The 16,845-nt window shown below is 37.9% G+C and overlaps 1 long non-coding RNA gene across 1 annotated transcript in view; it reads right to left on the bottom strand.

Annotated features, from left to right (window-relative positions):
* Positions 1–16,845, bottom strand: part of LOC107524409 (uncharacterized) — a 59,320-nt gene that overhangs the window by 14,485 nt on the left and 27,990 nt on the right. The gene's annotated exons all lie outside the window — the stretch shown is intronic.

Consider the following 16,845-nt stretch of genomic DNA (forward strand, 5'->3'; position numbering starts at 1 on the left):
CTTGTAGGTTTATGGGCATAGCCCATGGATATGGACATTGGTGTGGGGAGGGCCTGGGGGTGGGATGGATGTAGGCTGGAGAGGATCAGTGGGGTTAAAAAGGGGACATCTGTAATGGTCTCAACAATAAAGATAAGGAAACATTAAAAAAAAAAAGAACAACTGTGGTAGTTATAATCAACTCAGTTGAACAAATAAAAAAATATTGTATAAAAAAGCAACAAAAAACTTGACACATACAGTACAGCAGCATGGGCATATATCATTCTATTGTGTATATACATGTATATTACAATCCTACAGTAAAATGTCACCCTCCAGTAGCCCTTATTTGCTTAAGTTTTCAACGATTATCTCATAACAATTTTCTACACAACAATTATCACTATCTGATATATCGTTTGTCTTTTTCCTCTAAAATATCAACTCCAGCCCAGCCGGGCATGGCTCAGCGGTTGAGTGTTGACCTAGGATCCAGGTGATCAGGGTTTGATTCCTGGTCAGGGCACATGCCCGGGTTGCGGGCTAGGCAGCTGATCAATGACTCTCTCATCACTGATGTTTCTCTCTCTCTCTCCCTCTCCTTTCCTCTCTTTGAAATCAATAAAGGTATATTTAAAAAAAAAAAAAAAGTCAACTCCATGAAATTGGAGGTTTAGTCTTTTTTGGTCATTACTGTATCACTGTAACATTGTCTTGCATATAGTACTTAAATATTCACAGTGTGAGCTCACATATTTTCATATGTTCCAGATCTTAATTTGAGTTAAAATAAACAAGACACTTCAATAAAAATATGCCAAATAGGAGCATTGTAGGTCTGATGTGGGTCCAGATGGATAATAGAGATTGAGGAGTGGAGTGTGTTACTAAAGATGGTAACAATGCTACCAGTTAGAGGATGCAAACAGTGCATTTGTTGTGGTCACAGATTTGATTAATTGCAGAAAGATAGAGTAAGAAAGCTAGCCAAAAGGTTGAGAGTTATTAACATATTCAGGATTAAGTCTGGATGCTTAGCTAGAAGCATATGAAAAATCTGGTAGATTGCTACTCTAATGGAACCACAGTACATAGGGTACATCCTTCGACAGATCCCAATTACATCCAAACTCCTTAGTATGGGAAAGTCCTTCATGTTCTGGTCTCTACAGTGAGCCTCTCTATAATCCTTGATTGTTCTACTCCCTCCTCCATCCATCGTGAGCTAGTCATACTTTTCTGAACTAGATCTTATTTCTCACAGGCTTTGGCCTGTTCCTTTTCTCCTGCATGGGCTATTGCTTCCCCTTAAGTCTCCTGCCTCTCTTACTTTTCCTTCAGGTCTTTTCCTAAACCTGAGCACTCATGGGAAGTGTTTTCTCCTCCCCTAGATCAGGTAGAACACTTTTCTGATGTATCCCCATCCTATCCCTGTCTAGTATATATCATACAGTTTTAAAATTGCCACTTTAAAATAAATTATTATTGAAAGTATTACAGATGTTCCTCTTTTTCCCCTATTGATCCCCTCCACCCAGTATCCACCCCAGGCCCCACATCCCCAGGCCACACTATTGTCTGTGTCCATAGGTTATGTATACATGCATATAAGTTCTTTGATTAATCTCTCCCCCACTGCCCACTCCTGCCTTCCCTCTGAAACTTGTTAGGCTGCTATATGGTTCTCTGTCTCTATCTGTTTTGTCCATCTGTTTACTTTGTTCATCAGATTCCAGATATGAGTGAGATCATGTGATATTTTAATTTCTCTGAATGACTTATTTCACTTAGCAAAATGCTCTCTAGGTCCATCCATACTGTCCCAAAGGGTAAGAGATCCTTCTTTCTTAGAGCTGCATAGTATTCCATGATGTAAATGTACCACAGCTTTTTTATCCACTCATCTACTGATGGGCACTTCGACTGTTTCCAGATCTTAGCTATTGTAAATTATGCTGCTATGAACATGGGGATGCATAGATTCTTTATAATTGATGTTTCTGGTTTCTTAGGATATATTCCTAGAAGTGGGATCACTGAATCAAATGGAAGATCCATTTATAATTTCTTGAGGAAACTCCATACTGTTTTCCATTAGTGGCTGCACCAGTCAGCAGTGTACCAGGGTTCTCTTTTCTCCACATCCTCACCAGCACTTGTCATTTGATGATTTGTTGATGGTAGCCATTCAGACAGGTGTGAGATGATATCTCATTGTTGTTTTAATTTGCATCTCTCTGATGATTAAGTGACTTTGAACATTTTTTCATATATTTCTTGGCCATCTCTATTTCTACTTTGGAGGAGTGTCTATTTAGGTCCTTTGCCCATTTTTAAATTAGATTGTCTTCTTTTTGTTAAGTTGTATGAGTTCCTTACATATTTTGGATATTAACCCTTTATCAGATGTATCATTGGCAAATATGTTCTCCCACAGAGTGGGCTCCCTTTTCATTTTGTTGATGGTGTCTTTCGCTATGCAGAAGCTTTTTATTTTGATGTAGTCCCACTTGTTTATTTTCTCCTTTGTTTCTCTTGCCCAAAGAGATGTATCGGCAAACATATTGCTATGAAAGATGTCTGAGATATTGCTGCCTACGTTTTCTTCTAGGATTTTTATGGTTTCACATCTTACATTTAAGTCTTTTATCCATTTCGAGTTTATTTTTGTGTATGGTATGAGTTGGTGTTCTAGCTTCATTTTTTTGCATGTAACTGTCGAATTTTTCCAACACCATTTATTGAAGAGACTGTCTTTATTCCATTGTATGCTCTTGCCTCCTTTGTCAAATATTAATTGAGCATAAAGGCTTAGTTTGATTTCTGGGTACTCTGCTCTGTTCCATTGATCCATATGCCTGTTTTTGTGCCAGTACCAGGCTGTTTTGATTTCAGAGAATTTGTAGTATAACTTGACATTTGGTATTGTGATTCCCCCAACTTTGTACTTCTTTCTCAAGATTGCCATGGTTATTTGGGGTCTTTTTTGGTTCCATGTAAATTTTTGGAGTGTTTATTCTAGATCTGTGACATATGCCATTGGTATTTTAATAGGGATTGCATTGAATTTATAGATTGCTTTGGGTAGTATGTATATTTTAATGGTTATTTCTTCCAGTCCATGAACTCAGTATATTCTTTCACTTGTTTATATTGTCCTCTATTTCTTTTTTCAGTGTCCTGTAGTTTTCTGGGTACAGGTCTTTTAACACCTTGGTTAAGTGTATTTCTAAGTATCCTAATTTTTTTGTTGCAATGGTAAATGGGATTTTTTAGTTTCCCTTTTGTGAGTTAACTATTGGTGTATAAAAATACCATCAACTTCTGGGTGGTAATTTTGTATTCCGCTACATTGCCAAATTCATTTATTAAATCTAGTAGTTTTTTGGTGGTCTTTAGGGTTTTCTATGTATAATAGCATGCCATCTGCAAAGAAGGATAGTTTTACTTCCTCTTTTCCAAGTTGAATGCTTTCACTGTTTCTTCTTGTCTCACTGCTGTGGATTGGACTTCCAGTACTATGTTGAATAAGAGCGGTGACAATTGGACATCTGTCTTTTTCCTTACCTGTTCTTAGGAGAAATTGTTTTAGCTTTTGTCCATTGGGTATGTTGACTGTAGGTTTGTCATATATGGCCTTTATTATGTTGAGGTATGATCCCTCTATTACCACTTTGCTGAGAGTTTTAATCAAAAGTGGGTGTTGGCCGTAGCAGGTTTGGATCAGTGGTTAGAGTATCAGCCTCCTGACTGAAGGGCCCCAAGTGTGATTCCGGCCAAGGGCATCTACCTCCATTGCAGGCTCGATCCCTGGCCCTGGTTGGGGTATGTGCCCGAGGCAACCAATTGATGTCTCTCTTTCACATCGATGTTTCTCTCTCTCTACCTTCTAGTCTCTTTAAAAAGCAATGGAAAAAATATCATTGGTGAGAATTAAAAAGAAGCGGTGTTGGATTTTGTCAAATACCTTTTCTGAATCTATCGATATTATTATGTGATTTTTGTCTTTCAGTTTGTTTATGTGATGTATAACAATTATCGACTTGTGACTATTATACTAGTCTTGCATCCCTGGAATAAATCCCACTTGGTCATGGTGTATGATCTTTTTAATATATTGCTAGATCCAATTTGCTAATATTTTGTAAAGGATTTTAGCATCTATATTCATCAGGGATATTGGCCTGTGATTCTCCTTCTTTGTAGTGTCTTTACCTGCTTTTGGAATTAGGCTTAATGCTGGCCTCGTAAAAAGAGTTTGAAGTGTTCCTTCTTCTCAGAGTTTTTGGAATAATTTGAGGAGGGAAGATGTTAGTTCTCCTTTGACTGTTTGGTAAAACTCCCCTGTGAAGACATCTGGGCCAGGGCTCCTGTGTGCTGGGAGCCTTTTGATTACTGCTTCAACTTCATCAGCAGGTATTGGCCTATTCAGGTATTCTGACTCTTCCTGATTGAGTTTTGGAAGGTTGTATTTTTGTAGGAATTTGTCCATTTCATCCAGGTTGTCCAGCTTGATGGCATATAGTTGTCCGTAGTATTTTCTTAAAGTCCTTTGTATTTATGTAGTGTCAGTCGTTACTTCCTCTCTCATTTCTGACTGTTTATCTGGGCCCTCTGTTTCTTGACAAATCTGGCTAAAGGTTCATCAATCTTGTTTATCTTTTCAAAGAATCCGCTCCTGGTTTCACTGATCTTTTGTAGTGTGTGTTTTTTTAGTCTCTATGTCATTTATTTCCACTCTGATCTTTACTATTTCCTTCCTTCTACTTACTCTGGGCTTTTCATATTCTTTCTAAGTCTTCATGATGAAGAGTTAGATAGTTTATTAGAAGTTTTTGGTTTCTGAGGTAGGCATGTAGTGCTATGAACATCCCTTTCAGGACTGCTTTCATTGTATCCCATAGATTTGGGGTTGTTGTGTGTTCATTTTCTTTTTGTTTCCAAGAATTTTTTATTTTTTCCTTGATCTCTTTGGTAACACATTCATTGTTTAATAACATGATAGTTAGCCTCTATGTGTATGAATGTTTTTCAGTTTTTTATTGTAGTTGATTTCTAATTTCATGTCATTGTGATCCAAGAAGATGCTTGATAAGATTACAATATTCTTGAACTTGCAGAGACTTGTTTTGTGTTCTAACATGTGGTCTACCTTTCAGAATGTCCAATGTGTACTCGTGAAGAATATATCTTCTGCCACTTTGGGATGTAAATGTCAATTATTTCCATCTGATTTAGTGTGTCATTTAGGATCCTTGTGTCCTTGTTGATTTTTTTGTCTATCTGGTCTATCCAGTGATGTCAGTGGGATGTTAAATTTTCCTACTATAATTGTATTGCTGTCAATCTCTCCCTTAAAGTCCTCCAGAAGTTTTTTTATATATTTGGATGTCCTATATTGGGTGCATATATATTCTCCAGGGTTATATCCCCTTGTTGGATCAACCCCTTAGTATTATGTAGTGACTTTCAATGTCTCTTGTTATGGCTTTCATTTTGAAGTCTATTTTGTCAGATATGAGTATTGCTACCCCAGTTTGTTTGTTTCATTTTCATTTGCATGGAAAAATTTTTCAAGCACTTCACTTTCATCCTGTGTGAGTCCTTTGTTCTGAGGATATTCTTCTGTAGACAGCATATATATGGGTCATGTTTTCTTATCCACTCAGCTACCCTATGTCTTTTGATTGGAGCATTTAAGCCATTTACATTAAAGGTTATTATTGATAGGTACTTATTTATTGCCATTCTTCCTTTACGTCTGTGTTACTCTCGGTCTCTATATTTCTTCTTCATCTTAAACCAGCCCCTTTAGCATGTCTTGCAGTGCTGGTTTGGTAGTAATGAACTCCTTTAGCCTTTTTTTGTCTGCAAAGCTCTTTATTTCACCTTCAGTTTTGAATGATAGCCTTGCTGGATAGAGTAGTCTTGGATTCATTCCCTTTTCATTACTTTGAATACTTCATGCCACTCCCTTCTGGCCTGAAGTGTTTCCACTGAGTAATCAGCTGTCAGTCTAATGGGAGTTCCCTTGTAGGTAACTTTCTCTCTGCTTTTAATATTCTTTATCTTTAATGTCTGCCATTTTACTTAGAATGTGTCTAGGTGTGGGTCTTTTAGGGTCCATTTTGATTGGGACTCTCTGTGTTTCCTGAATTCAGTGACTTTTTCCTTCACCAGGTTATGGAAGTTTCCTATCGTTACTTCTTCAAACAAGTTCTCTAATAATGGCTTAGATTCCTCTCCTTTGGCACCCCTATGATGCGGATGTTGTTACATTTCAAGTTGTCCCAAAGATCCCATAAACTCTCCTGCTTTTAAATTATGTTTTTCTAATTGCTGCTCTGATTGGGTGGTGTGTTTTTTTCTACTTCGTCTTCTAATTTGCTGATTTGGTCAGCTTCTTCTAATCTACTGTTGATTCCCTTCAGTGTATTCATTATTTCAGCTATGTCATTCTTCATTTCCAATTGATTCTTATTCAAGCTTATGAAGTTCTCATTAAGTTGCTTGTAATTCTCACTAAGTTGTTTGAGTATCCTTATAACCATTATTTTGAACTATATACCTGATAAATTGCTTGCCTCCATTTCATTTAGTTATTTTTCTGGTGATTTCTGCTTTTCTTTCATTTGGGTGTTGTTTCTTTGCCTTGCCATTTTATTGTTCAGGCTGTCCAGGGGTACCAGGTCAAGGCTGCAGGGCATGAACAGGGCCTTGTTTCCAGTAGTCCTGGGGCACTGGGTCAGGCAACCAGGTCCTGATGGCAGGCCTGTGTGTCTGGGAGGTGTTGGGTCATGATGGCAGGACCAGGTGCACCACGTAAAGGCTGTAGGCCAGGTAGGCAAGCAGGCAGGTTGCACTGTGTCAAGGAATCAGGGAGTTAGGAAGGCAGGCAGGCAGGCTGTGAATGCTCAGTCAGGGAGGTAGGCAAGGCCAGCAGGCAGGTCTTGCACCATGTCCAGGAGGTACAGCAGGCAGGCCAGCAGGCCATTTGGTGCCAGTCAAGGAGGCAGGCAGGCAGGCTGGCTGGCTGTGCAACCCCTTCAAGGAGGCAAGCAGGCATGGAGGCAGGCAGATGGGCCTTGTGTCCGCATCAAGGAGGTAGGCAGGCAGGCTGGCCATGTGTGCCGGATCAATGAAGGGTGCTTTTGTCTGGGGGCACTAGTTCAGGCATGCAGAGTCACCACATCAGGCCAGTTAGGGTAGGGTTGGGTCTTCACCTGCAGGGTCCGTGCCCCCATCCATGACCTCAGGGTGCTGGGTTGGGGCTTGAAATTGCCACTTTTCATGGTCATCTCCCCAACCAAGCAGTATGATCCTCAAAAACAGTCTCGGTTATGTTCACAGATGTATCCCAGCACCTAGCACAACAGCTGACACATAGGGGATATTCAGTAAATGGTTATTGAATAAATGATGAGTAAACAAGTGACAGACGAATGAATGTGAATAGATCCAAGAAGGCAGCTGAGTCATAGGCTGCCTAAAGAGGCATGATTATTCAGTTGGTTAAATTTCCAACCCACAGGGAAGGGTATGTGTTTGATTCAGGAGTTAGGGGAGACCAGAAGGTCTTGGTATCATGGCTTAGTTCTGTTAAGCAATGCTCAGACAAAGGCAGGTTAAGACTATGCCAGGGTAAAACCATCAAGTAGTTGGTCTATGGAAAGTCCAGCTTTCCCTTTCTGATGCTTTCACCAACCCCTGCTGTGGCAGTCCCTTGTTTAATTTGACTCGAGACAACAAATCCTCTCCTACTTTTTCTCCTTTCTACAATACCAGCTCTCTAGACATCTTATATGTGAAATCTTAGGCACTAACTGGTGATAAAGGAGTTATAGATATTTAACTGCAGGGTGTTCTCAGAAACTCTGGCATTATAGCCCACAAGAAGCTACTCACTCTGCAACCAGTTAGATGGTTGTGGGATTCATCAATCATTAAGTGGAGAACCAGAGAGCCTCCTAGGAGGACACACCAGCCTGAGAAAGTCACCGAGGTGTTAAAGAAGTAGTACCTGCTCTAATTTCAATAGGTTGGATCCACTCTTTTAATAAAGCTCAAATCATATGTATACATTTCCCACTAACTGGAATCTATTATTTCTCTTTTGAGCCAGATGGTCTCTGGGCCTTTTTTCCTACAGTGAAAGGGAAACCTTGAAATTATATCTTTTCAATCCTACATCCTCAGAAATCTATATTGATACTTTAATAAAGGGACTCATTTATCCTCGAAGAACCTCTCTGTGAAAAAGTATGTTTGAGTATACTAATGCACTTGTAATAAATATATACAGCTGTACAACAGAGTAAGAGTCTGGTAGCCTGTTATTTACAGTAATTGTAGACTGTGAGTGGACATTTTAAGGAGAAGCTTACAAGTTAGTTATATTTTCTGGTAGTAATTACCTCCCACAAGCATGACTCATGTCAGCAGTTTAAATGAGAGTTGGGTGTCCCAAAATCAATAGTCTCATAAATAAATCTCTGACAAATGCATAAGTGTTTAAATATTTCTCCCAATCTCAAAGACAGCTTTAAATGTGAGACTTTATGCATTAAAACATCTTTGGGATAAAGTAAAAACAAAAAAGCAAAAACAAAGATCATGGAAATCTCTATACACTGGGGGAAGTCACCGTCTCCTGGGAAGACAGACTCCAGCAACTGGAGTGTTAAGTGTGTTCTCTTCAATCAAGGAGGGAAGGCTGCTATTTGCTCTAATGCAGCCCATTTGTTTTGTTTTTTAAATAACACTCATAGGGCAGACTTTTATGGTAACAGAGCAGTATTAATACTCTTGGGTGGGACTGCCTAGGAGTCCTGTAACAGAACATACAACTGAAAAAATGTGACTGTGTCAGCTAGGAATGCTGAAGAAAGAAAAATCCATGCCAGAAAGAGACACTCATTTTTTTTGGAATGCTCACTCAAAGACATTGTGTATCTCAATGAGCTCTGGCCTTTCAATCAGTGGAACATTTTTTTGACATAAAAAGAACCCATTGAAAGTATTAACAAAAATTTAGATGCTGACATCATCCACTCACTAGATTCATATTTTGTGAGTCCTAAAGTTTTATTTGTGTCTGGTTAAAAATGGAAGCATATTAGAAGTCTCTGTTCTCTTCTCATTATATCCATGTATTATATTATATAAATCACCTACCTAAGTTTAAGGGTAAAATCTATAGTTAGAATTCTAATATCTGTATTTAAAATACATACAGTTCTCTATTCCTGTTCAAAATAGCCATTAGTAGCAATTTATCACTGAATCCTATAGAATGTTCAGTGTCAAAAAAGAAATGCTTCTATTGAAAATTCTTTCTCAGTATTTTTCTGAATTTGATATCTATTTTGCTCCTAGTTATTTCCATATCTTCAGCTGCTGCCATTGCATTCCCATCTTTTGAAAGGATCCAGAGGAATACAGGGTTCCTCTGTGGCTAAGGGGAAAAATGCCTGCCAAGCATGTTGAAGTTCTGGTGAAGGTCACTAACTACTACAAAATGGACGAAGTGCAGTAAATAAGAATGTTGGTGAACACAGAAAAATAGCCAATGGCAATGGCATTTTGTGGAGAAATGTGATATTATATAATAACACTAGTACATCTAGACATCGAGGAACATAGTGAAATGCCTCCAAAGGGCATCCAGCAATTCTGTGGTTAGACAAGGACCAATTCAAAGTTTAGTGTCCCAAAATAATCATGACAAAAGCTGATACGGGTTGCATATATTAGAACCCCTGTGTACAGCTCAGAGTCACAGGCTAGAAACTTTCCACCTGGCTCTCATTAAAAATCTTTTGAACAAGAGGGGAACCAGGCCCACACAGTCTATTCTCTTGAATGCAAAATGATCACCTATAACCAACTTTCAGAGTCACAACTTGTCAAAAGATGGGGCAAACTCCCTCCACATATCCACTGAAGGTGCCTACAATGCCCGGGATATTATTTCTGGCCCAGGAAAAGCGTACGTTAAAGAAGGTGGAGAAGAGACAGAGGGGTAGTTTGGAGGAGGTCTGGACATGCCATTCACAAACCTTTTTTTTTTTTTTTTTTTAACAAGAGTAACTTATAGCTAAGGAAGGAGCTCTGAAGAACCTTAATAAGCACCCTGAAGAAGAAAAGGTGCCTGAAGCAGATTAGAAATAACTGGGGCTAGGCTATAGGATGCTAACTGACCCTCCAATCTCCAGGTTTTATGCCAGGAAATGAGAGAGGTCCCTTTTCCAAAGGTGGTAGCAAATCCTTTTGACTTTAAAAATAGAACCAATTTGCCTGTCTTTCCTCTTTAACTAAGGCAGGCTACTACACAGACATGTTAACCAGCTGGCAGCATTTCTTCATTAAGTTGATAGTTCCCTCCCTCTGTGCTTTATAATCTAGCTTTTTGTTACTTTGATACTAGTGGAAGCAAATTAAAAAGAAAAGAAAAACACAGCTTCAGGAATAAATGGGAGAGCTCTCTTTTACAAATATTGCTATGTTCCAGAATAGAAAACTGGGTAACTTATTCCAAAGTTATATCCTCTCGGGATCTCTTCCAGTTCATTTCACCAACTGTCCTGTGCTGTCTTTGCCTGGCTCTGTCCAGGGCTTGTTATACCCGGGCATGACCACCATGGGACCTGCTGGGTGCCACTGAGTCACATTCAAGCCTGAAGTGTGTGGAATGGACTCCCAGTGGGGTGAAACTTTAACCAATGACACAGGAGGTCCATTGGGCAAAATCTTCCCCTTTCCTCCCCTGGACTGACTGGCTTGAAACGCTGTTTATACATCTCAGAGGACAGTAGTGTGGGATCAAACAAGCAGTTGCACAGAGCAGCAGAGAGCTAGGTAACACCTTGTATTGGCTTTCTCTCCGTCCTTGCTTCACTACCCTTGTCCCTCAGAGTGCTTCCTGGGGTTGCACTCCCTAATAAGCTTAAGTCCTTTGTCTTGGTTTTTACTTTTCCTGAGAAGTTGGGGTAAAACACACTTTTCTAGGAAAAATATTCTGTAGTTCCCTTGGAAGAATAAGCCATCACAAATAGTGTTTAATTCTTTTATGAGCATAAAACATGATAAAGAACTAGCCTAATCAAACATTAACACATTATAAATGGCAATGAATAAATTAGTGTATGTTTCATGCAAAGAAAACTAGGCAGAAAATTCAGTTAAACAAAATAATTCAGAATTAGATGCATACCGTGTGTCTGGCACCATACTATGCCCTGTACACGAATTATCTCAATCCTCACAACAACAGCCCGGTTTAGTAGATAGTATCATTTACATCATAATTTTCTAAATTAAACAACCTAAAGCCTAGAAACTTCTCCAGACTCACCCAACTAGTATGTTGCAGAAACAGAATTTGAGCTTTTTGATAATGGGAAAAATAATAGAAAAATATTTAGTAATATTTATTTTAAAAATAAGTATATAAATTATATATACAATCTACAGATGATAAAATGTTAAAATGCATAGAAAAAAAATTAGAAGAAAATAAATAGGTGTTTCCAGATTGAAACTGAGGACAACTTTTTTCTATTTCTCTATAACTTTTTGTACTGTGGCAGAAACCATGCTACATGTTCACTAATCATTTCACTCTTGCTCTGGGTACACAAGAAGGCAACATTTTCAAACACCCTTTCATGTACGGTGGGTCATATGACTCATTCTGGCCATTGGAATATGCGCAATAGTGGGTATGCCACTTCTAGACCTGGCCCTGGCTGACAACAGAGGATCTAGCAGATGACTCCAACATCCCAAAGGGCTCCAAGGCCCCAGACGGCAGTAGAGTCTCTAGATTAGGGATAGGGGACATCTGGGCTGCAGACCGTATACAGCCAGCAAAATTATTTGGTCTGGCCCTGCCAAGGCAATGACAGGGGGGACTCGACATTCAATAAATCTAGGAACTTTTTTCATAGCTAATTTTTAAGTTGATAATTTTGTATGGTCTGTGAGTGATGTTATAAATATCCAAATGGCCCTCCCATGGCAGAAAAAAGGTTCCCCACTCCTGCTCTAGATGAAAGAAAGTAGATCCCTAGTTGCTGCTAGAAGAAGAGCAACCAATAGGTAGGACCATGACATAAGTGAGAAATAAATATTTTGCGTTTATTTTTCAGTGAACCTACTGAGCTTCAGAATTGTTTGTATAACTGTCATTTTAATTATCTTAACAAATATATGTACTTTTCATGTTTTAAAAAAATTAATTCAAACACAATAAAGCTATGTTAGATTTTTGGCTCAACAATTCGAAATTTAGCCAGTGATTTTTTTTCTTAACTCCCTTGAAATTCTATGATCCTCATTCAAGGCATTAATAACAATGGCAGCAATAGCAACAACAATAAAAACTCACTCACTTCAGGTGTAGGTCTTTATGAATTTTGGTATTGTATATAGTCGTGTTACTATGATCAAGATCTAGAACATTTTCATTACCCCAAAAAGTTTCTTTGTGCCATTTTGTGATGATCACCTCCCCAGAACCCTTCCCCAGGCAACCACTAACCTGCTACACTATATTTTGCCTTTCCCAAAGTTTCATAAATATGGAATGACACAATAAGTAATCTTTTGTGATCAACTTCTTTTGCTTAACCTAATGGTTTTGAGATTCATCCATGTTGTTGCACATATCAATATTTTGATCTCTTCAATTGCTGAGTTCCCCATCTTGTCAGTACGGAGTTGTATACCCACTGACCAGTTAGAGGCTACATTCCCCAGGTGTGGCTGCAAAATTAAATTCACTCCAATGAGGTGGGCAGAAATAAAATATGCAAATTCGGAGTTACCTTCTTAACAGCAAGTTATACTGATTTTCTTCTTCGTGATGGCTGGAAAATGTGATGACTACAGCAATCATGGAAGCCACAAGTTTAGGGTGGCAGAACACCCCATTGCCCTGGATATACTCATCTATGGATTGCTACAGGGGAAATTAACACATATCTATCTTATTAGAGCCTCTGAGTTTTGGATCTCTTTGTTACAGCAGCTAAGTAATTAGCCTAACAAATGAACTCCCCAGGAAGCAGGGGTTATTTTTTATTAATTTTTGTAACCTCACCATGACTTAGCTTAGTGGTTTACACTGAATAAACTTTCAGTAGCTATTTACTGGGATGAATACTGAGTAAATGGATGGATGAATTCCATCTGTGTGCAATATAAGCCCTCAAAGAAATATTTTAAAACTTAAAATCCCATGTAATATTAATTTTTTTAATGATATCAAATGAAATATGTTCTGCCAGATTTGGCCTTGATACATCAGAATATGCCTGAAATTAAAGTTGGTAATGTAAAAAACACAGAAAATGGAATTGATACTGTTGTAATAACCTGGTTATTAATTAACATGAAAGGAGTAAAGGGAAGGCCAGATAATATAGGCAGGCCATTTGTGCTAGGAAGCTGCAGTTTAACATTCTCCAGGTCTGTTCCCCACAGATGGCTGGGGAAAGGGACTGGATAATAGATGCATGCCCAGTAAGGTCCGGGTGATGTGGAAAAGTGCTCGTCTATCGGTTACACCTGGAGCAGATCATTGGTCAGAATAGGCATGGCAAATGCAAAGGTGTGAAATCTGAGATACATAAGCTCCTGAACAAAGAGAGTTTCTTCTCTTGGCCCTCTTATCCTCCTGGCTCTCATTGCAGGGGGGATGCTTCCCTGCATTCACCCCCATGGCCCACAGCCATATGGACCCCACATACAATGGACTAATGGATTACAACTAGCCTGATGCTCTGCTGGACTCAACTCCATCATGGAACAAAAACTGTGGACACTGGCTTTGCTTTTAGCTCTGCTGAATCCCCAGCTGCAGATTTTCTAGGACTAGTTTAAGGGAAATGGGACTTTTGAAACCAAAGGATATAGCTCTATGCAAATAAAAATCACTCATTCTCCTGTGTGAGTCTTAGAAAATTCCTTTTCTCAAGATATCATAAGAACCCCACTGTCGCTATCAACAGAGAAATTCCAACCATGCAATTCTCCAATAACAGAATGACTCTTAGAGAAAACACTTATACAATAATGCTTTATTTTTTCAGTTTTTAAAGTACTGTATTATATACAGATTAATCATTTAAAGTAATTTTACATCCAAATTTATATTTTTTCCTTTCCAAGAAAAGTTACAACTTCCAAATCAGATTAAACACTGCTATAACAATTAACTGGAAATACGTGTTTCATAAAAGGCAACCACGATGAATCAAAGAGCTTGATCCCCCACTGAAACAAACCTGATTCCATGCTAACAAAATCTGGTCAAAACAATTCGTAAATATGTCCTACATTCATTGGAAAAATTAGCTGTATGAAAAATATAATTACTTTAAAAATGTAATACCACTCAATAGCAATAGAACAAGTATTCAGATTAAATAATGGGCAGAGAAACGGAATAGATGTTTTTCGAAAGAAGATATACAAATGGCCAACAGATACCTGAAAAGCAGCTCAACATCCCTAATCATCAGGGAAATGCAAATCAAAACCACAGTGAGATACCACCTCACACCTGTCAGGAGGGCTATTATCAAAAGAAAAGTAATGTGTTGACAAGGATGCAGAGGAAAGGGAAGCCTGTGTACTGTTGGTGGTATTGTAAACTGGTGCAGCCACTATGGGGAACAGTACGGAAGTTCCTCAGAAAGTTAAAAATAAAACTATAATATAATCCATTTATTCCACTTCTGGGTGTTTATCCAAAGAAAATGAATACATTAATAATAATAGCCAAAATATGAAAACAACCTAAGTGTCCACTGATGGATAAACAACAACAAAAAAGTGATATATGTGTAAAATGGAGTACTACTCACTCATGAAAAAGAATGAAATCTCACCATTTGAGACAGCATGGATGGACCTAGAGAGTATTTTGCTAAGTGAAATAAGTCAGATAGAAACACAAATATTGTATGATCTCACTTACATGTGTAATCCCCCCACCCCCAAACATCAAGCTCCTAGATACAGAGGACAGATTGGTGATTGCAAGAGGTGGAGGAGTGGGGGTTGGGCAAAGTGGGTGAAAGAGTACAGAGTTCCATTTGTAAAATCAATCAACCAATCAAGAAATGTAATGTACAAGCATGGTGACTATAGTTAATAATATTGTACTGCACATCTGAAAGTTCCTAGGAGACTCAATCTTAAAAGTTTTCATCCCAAGAAAAAAATCTCTATGTAAGGTGATAGATGATAGACTTATTGTGGTGATAATTTAGCAATATATACAAATATCAAATAATTACACCTAAAACTAATATATGTTTATCAATTTTACCTTAATAAAAAATAAATGTGTCAACAAACGTTTTTTAACTCATTGTCTAGTCATTGCAATTAAACACCTAGGTCAGATATTTTTATATGGTAAAAAAAAATCAACAGATATTTTACTAATATAATTTTTAAAAGGTTGTGTTGCTTATTCATAGCTAAACTAACTCTACTTTGATGTCAGTTCTGATGTTAATGCTTTAGTGAAAAGCCTTTTATATGCAAAACCAAAGAAATATAGAGTCTAGATGTCAATATGCAAAAATTGAATTCCAGGGCTTACGCTATTGTGAAGTGTCAATTTCTTGTTTATGCCAGAAGAGCTAAGCATTTGCCAGAGCATGTATCAGGAAATGCTACAAAGGGGTCCCACCACCCCTCACCCCACTCAACTCTAAGGGTACAGTTATTTTTTAAGGTCAAACTAATCCTTAGCAACTATAATTGTGTATTCTTACTACCAATTTATTTATTAAAGTTAAGTATTTGTAGAGTAGATTCTAATTCTAAAGAAATATTTTTGATCTTCACAAGTCAATCTCTTTTCTCAATGAGTGTTGTTTTAAATATAAAGATTCACTAGCATCCTTTTAGTTTAATAAACTATAAATGGTATTCCTGAATTGTATTCACATTGATATGTGATGTCCACTTTTCATTCTTTCATTTAGGATAATAAAAAATCACTTAAAGTCGTTTACATAGCTGGCATGTAAATTTAAAGTAGCTATCCATCACTAAAATATTATATAAAATTATTAAAATGGCATTTTATTGTACTTAAAATAGTTGGTCTAATGTGAATTTCAAGTACAAAGTGAGTTAAATACATTCCCCAGATAATTTCTCCCCCAACGCCTTAACAAACTGTTATTTGCAGAAAAATTTCAACAAATAATGATAATTTGCCCTAGAATTAAAACAAGAATGATTATTTGAAATTTAGAATTTAAAATGGAAATTTCTTTTTATCCCTCCTGTTTACCTTTGGGATTGCATTTTTCCTAGTATTATATTTTCCTGTGAGGGACTCAGCAGCCAGTTTTCCTGAATTTGGGTCACAGAGACTTACAAAACTATTGTGTAATTTAATAAATTATAGTAAAAAGATCTCCCTCTATTTGCCGTTAATTCTACTTACCCCTTTGATGGGAAAGAGGAAGACGAGTAATGGTTGGAAGGGATGGGAATAATGAAGATATGCCAGGAAGGGAGATATAAGGTCAAGATGAAAACATCATCTTCCGTACTCCAGCTGGCTGAGAGGGACAAATTGTCCCGGGGGTACTACACACCACCTGGAACTGACAAAAGGGATTAAGGATGATGATGGGTGGCTGCTGGCTCTCAGACTGTCATCTGTGTATCTTTGTAAAACCAGATGCTTTCTTGGATCTACCAGATTAATTCCAGACCCAAAAAGCAAAAGAATCATAGAACAGAGTCATAGAATGTGAGAAGTGAAAAAAACTACAGATATTACAGCTGTAATATGCTGAGGCCAGATATTTCACATGACTTGCCTGGATC

Source organism: Miniopterus natalensis, chromosome 1, assembly GCF_054644295.1.
Source record: "Miniopterus natalensis isolate mMinNat1 chromosome 1, mMinNat1.hap1, whole genome shotgun sequence".
Classification (NCBI taxonomy): domain Eukaryota; kingdom Metazoa; phylum Chordata; class Mammalia; order Chiroptera; family Miniopteridae; genus Miniopterus; species Miniopterus natalensis.